The 5,202-nt window shown below is 32.5% G+C and overlaps 1 long non-coding RNA gene across 2 annotated transcripts; it reads left to right on the top strand.

The window, feature by feature from the left end:
- The first annotated feature begins 1,541 nt into the window (after nt 1-1,541).
- On the top strand, nt 1,542-4,787 carry LOC128022790 (uncharacterized). 2 transcript variants are annotated; one of them, XR_008186007.1, is made up of 4 exons: nt 1,542-1,831; nt 2,295-2,447; nt 3,174-3,287; nt 3,673-4,787. It is a non-coding gene; the product is annotated as an uncharacterized LOC128022790 (long non-coding RNA). The 2 variants fall into 2 exon arrangements; XR_008186006.1 differs by having other exon boundaries at nt 1,542-2,447.
- Nucleotides 4,788-5,202: the final 415 nt, after the last annotated feature.

Genomic DNA, 5,202 nt, shown 5'->3' with positions numbered 1-5,202 from the left:
CAACCCATTAAACCAATGGCAATATAAAAATGTAATAAAAAAAATACCACTGTTACATCTAGTCATTGCCATTGAACATTTTTATTTTATGTCAACAGAACTAGTTTCCTATCAAAAAAGTTTCCAAAGGTTTTATTGTATTACAAGTGCATGAAAATACAAATGAACCTATTTTATTATTGTATCACACTATATTGTCCTCCAGTTAAAGATGACATTTCAGTTATTTAATGCCTCTCCCCCACATTTGACAGAGGTAAAGTGCAGCCAATGAGGAGATCCTTAATGATTATGAATTTCTTGTTGTCTTGGAGAACTTGCATCATAAAGTTGCACTGCTTGTTTGGTCAGTTCTGGTCTTGCAAATCCTGCAATGCTGAGCTGTGCAGCATCTGTTGTTTGCTGCTGCTGTCTTTGGTACTTGGTTGCATCGGTTTTCGGATCACCAGTACACTGAACCGAAAACCGTTTCTTTCGGAGGCGTCCGATTTGAGAACCGATGAACTGATGATACTGCGCATGCGTGTAATTTTTCAAGTATTTTGTTAAACATCGGAAAGTGTGATAAAACTATATATATATATATATATATATATATATATATATATATATATTAAATATATATATATATATATATATATATATATATATATATATATATATATATATATATATATATATATATATATATATATATATATATATATATATATATACGTTTTTTTTTTTTAAGATAGGGGCTACATGTTTCTAATCTGTATATTGTAGATTATGTATGGGCCAAAGGGGTTTTCAGGGAAGTTAGACAATAATTAAGACTCTAAAGACATGTTTAATATGAATAAGGGATGATTTATGAAATATCTGTACTGTATTTATAGTTAATGATGACAGATTCACAAACTGAGTTTGTAGTAAACAGAACATGAACACGAGTAGAGCAGCTGATGATACTGAACTGCAGCATGTGCCGGTGTCCTGACATTTTATCCTACACTGTAAGAAATGATTCTGTGGTCATGTAGATTTGAATGAATGTTTTTGATTAAAATGTATTCAATATAATTGTGTTTTTGATTTTGAGGCAAATATTTAATTAAATTTCAAATAAAAATGGTTGGAATAAAATCTACCCATTGTAGTTAAATAAAATTTAAGCATTATATTTATCTAATCCCAAATGGAGAGAATATTGAGTTAATTCAAATTAATGTAATCGGGCTAATTTTAATTGAAAAGCACTTCCTGTCGAAGTGAGCCTTTTTATTTAAAAAATGCAGCAGGCCTACAAGGCATTTGAAGAGAGTAGGCTACAGACAGTGAATGTTCGTTTTCTTCCACATTGCTCATCTTGCAAAATTTGACTGGTTGACTTAGGTAAGAAAACTTATTTTGTTATCACTGGGCTACTAAGAAAAACGCATGTAGTAGTATATTACAATATAAAATGAGTTATCACAGAAAAAGAGACTCAGCAGCAACACAAAGTTGGCATCTGTTGGAAGGCTATGTGATGTTATTGCGCTATAATATTGACACAGCATCATACATTTTGGAAGAATTCTTATGTATCGAAGTCAAACGTTTATTTTGAAGGATGTGGGTTACCTTTTTCTCTATCATGGTTCCTAGGTCTTTTGTGTGTTAATATCATATCCTAAGTATGTTTTGTATGAAATTGCGTAAATAAGTACATCGCGTTTAATTTTAAGGTTCCATAAAGCGCAATATTTGGGGTTTTCGCTGGATGAAGATCTTATATTTCAGACGGCACTTGACGCAGTTCCGTTGGCTTTACTTCTCGTGTGTGGAGCTCGTCTTCCAGAGGCAGGTAACTTAACTTCTCTCTTTGTTTCACTGTTTTGTAAGTTAACTTAGCTAAATCCACGTGAAGTCAGTCTATTAACAGTGTTATGTTTAAGAGCCACAATTTTATTTATTTTCATGCATAAATCTGTTAATTTTAATGTGGTAATCTTACATTGGCACAAACTCTATAATTTTACAGCTAAACCGTACACTAAAAATTGAAAAAAAATATTCATACTTTGATTAATAATTAGTCTAACACGTTTTTTTTCTCCCACAAAGTTTCAATAATGTCATTAAAATCTTTAAAATTACATTAACTCTTCCTCATTTACAATTCCAGAATGATTAAATTGGCAAATATTGTGGAGGAGGACTTCAGTACTCTGACAGTGGCAAAAAGTATTGAATGTTAGACAGTTTATATGAAAGAGGTTTAAAAGGCTAAGAACTGATGTGATATCTTTGTCGCCTTTGTGTTTCAGATCAATGCAGAATTTCAAAGAACAACTACTGTACTTCTGGTACCGAAATTTATGTCTGTGTTTGACTGTCACACTCCCAAGCTACTGACGCCATTTTGTGCCAAAGATGGAGCACTTGGAAGAAAATTGGAGATCATAATGGAAATGCTGCAGGTACAGTAGTTTTCTAAATTAGAAGTAGCTTTGTTCCATAAGATTTCCAAATTATATCAATAAGGACATCAAACTGAATGATAGACAATTGTCCTCCAGAGATGCTGTACTATTTTAGAAAAGGAAAAACTAATAATAGCTCATGCCTTTAAGATGCTGTTTTTTGCCTTACAAATTGATCAGAGAAAAGGTTATTTTATATATATAGCCCATTTTACAAACATTTTGTCTCAAAGGGCTTTGCATAGCATCATGACAACAGCCTCTGCCCTTAGACCCTCACACTGACCGAGGAAAAACTCCCAAGAAAACCCTTTTTTACAGGGTTAACCCTTTTTAATACCTTCAATTGCTCACTGTGAATCCTTCGGATAATTCCCTGTTGTATTCACACATGGGGTAATTCAGAAATGACACAGACTTTGTACTATAGAGCTGACCGGGTTAAATCCATTTAATATCAGATTCGAACATTCTCCTTCTGGTGATGTCTTTGTAATTTCAGGCTTGCAGTGCATGTGTGGAAGGGGCTAATGGATTATCATGAAATCATAAACAGTATTTTCTACTTTAAAGCATTATGAAGCTCTGCCTTTTGGTCTGACGAAGCTTTATACATTAAGTAAAGCAGACATGTAAAGTATGATCAGAATTGATAGGTGTCATGTGTTTACTTTTCTAAATTACAGAAACATCCAGTTTTTTGTTTTTTTTTTTTGTTTTTAGTGATTGACTTCCTCCCCAGCACTCTTTGATTGAGAGGACCAGAGAGATTGTTCCTCGGTATCTTACAAAAAATACCTTGGAGAACAAGGGGGACATCTTATCAAAGAATTCAACGTAGGTGAACTTAATATAAATTTAACTTAATTCCTCAATTTGTTGATTAATCTAGAAATGTGACCTTTATATGTAAATTAAATTAATGATTTTTTTTTTTCAGAATTTCTTTGATTTGAATTTTTTTTGGTAATGCATCGTGTGGGTCTTAAGGTCTAAAATTTGACTTATTGTAACCTACATGAACACTGTACAAAAACATCAAAATAGAGAAGAAAACACAACAAATAACAATTTGACACCAAGGCCTGCAAGAAAATAATATCTACTAAAATAGATTCATAAGCTATGAAAACAATAATGAATGTATTTTCTAGTAATTTGATATGCTTGCAAAATATTTCTGACAGTTTTATACTAAGACAATGACAATTTCATGTTGCAGGACACTGAGAACTTGGAGGAACTTGAACAGCTCATAATGGCCATTAATGTGACCCCAAAGCGTGGAGCTTCTACAAGCAACTGCCCAAAGAACATTGGGATCCTCATTAAGGGCGTGGAAGTCATCACAGGACTTGGAGATATTGCAAGGGCTTGCATTGTCCTCTTTGGCTTGACCTACGCGCTGAATCTTGATTATCCCAGACTACTGAAGTACACCTTTGAGGTGTTCCAATTTTTTTTCTTGGAACTGGATGATTCAAAGCTTTCTAACAAAGTCCAGTCCCTCAAGAACAAACTTCAGGCTTGAAATGGGACTGTATTGCAGTGCAGACTTTTGTGCTACACAATGTTCATCTTCTACAGAGCTTGGGAATTGCACATTTGAAAGTGCTATGTTTGTAAGTTGGCACTGTTTTGTCCAAAAAATGTCGTACATTTCAATTGTTGTAAATTCAAAGTACAAATGTATTTTACTCAGTACAATTTGCACTTTTATTATTTATGTTTTGGCACATGCCATTATGGAGTATTTTTCTTTAAGATCTTTACTGCTCCTTTTTTTTTAAGTTGAAGTCAGCATTTTGTCCTTTTCAAAGTTCTGAAAAAGTTTGAAATGCTTGAGCAAACTTCTGGCTTGAAAAAAGAGACAGTAGTAGTTGCAGTGTACATGATTTGCTACACAATGTTTAGCTTCTACAGAGCTTGGGAATTACACATCTGAAAGTGTTATGTTTGTAAGTTAGCACTGATTTGGACTCTTATCCCACGAATGTCAGTGATATTTCTAGTTCAAAGTACGAAATGTTTATTACTCTGTACAAATTACACTTTTCTGCTTTTTTTTGGTACATGCACCTCTGGAGGATTTTCCTTTAAGATCATTATTGACCCAATTTAGTGTGATGTGAGATGAGAAAGCATGGAAACAGGTTTATAGACACATCACCATTCTGTATGTAATTTATTTTTGTTTTTACAAAATAGTTTAAAGTCAGCATTCTGTCCTTTTCAAACTTCTGGCTTGAAATGAGACTGTGGTTGCAGTGTACAATGATTTGCTACAATGTGTCTAAAGCACAAAAGTGAATTGTTAATAAAATTCTTATTTGAGTATTTAACTTCTGTACTTTCTGGGCCATATTATTCATAAGAAAGAAATATTTTGATTTAATTAATTGCATTGATTAAATTCAAATCAATGTGCAGATTGATGTAGATGATGATTACTCAATTATGATATGTAAAATCTAATTAATATTTATTAGTACTATTTACACATTAGGGAGTTTATCTTTTTCAAAACAACTCAATATTTTTATTTGGGTTATACTTAATTCTGTGCTGTTTTCTATTCAAATCTACTCATATTAAATGAATAACTATTAAGGGTCTCATTTAATTAATATTTACTTAATACTAAACCTTGTGAAATTTAATTAATAATATTGCTTGTAATCTGTTGCCTCATTTTTATTGAGTAGATATGGTGTATTTTTTCTTACAGTGTACCGTCAGATTTTCCTACCCG

The sequence above is a fragment of the Carassius gibelio genome, chromosome A11 (genome assembly GCF_023724105.1).
Source record: "Carassius gibelio isolate Cgi1373 ecotype wild population from Czech Republic chromosome A11, carGib1.2-hapl.c, whole genome shotgun sequence".
Taxonomy (NCBI): Eukaryota; Metazoa; Chordata; class Actinopteri; order Cypriniformes; family Cyprinidae; genus Carassius; species Carassius gibelio.
Note: the sequence above shows the minus strand (reverse complement) of the source record. Positions and strands in the feature narration are given on the sequence as shown.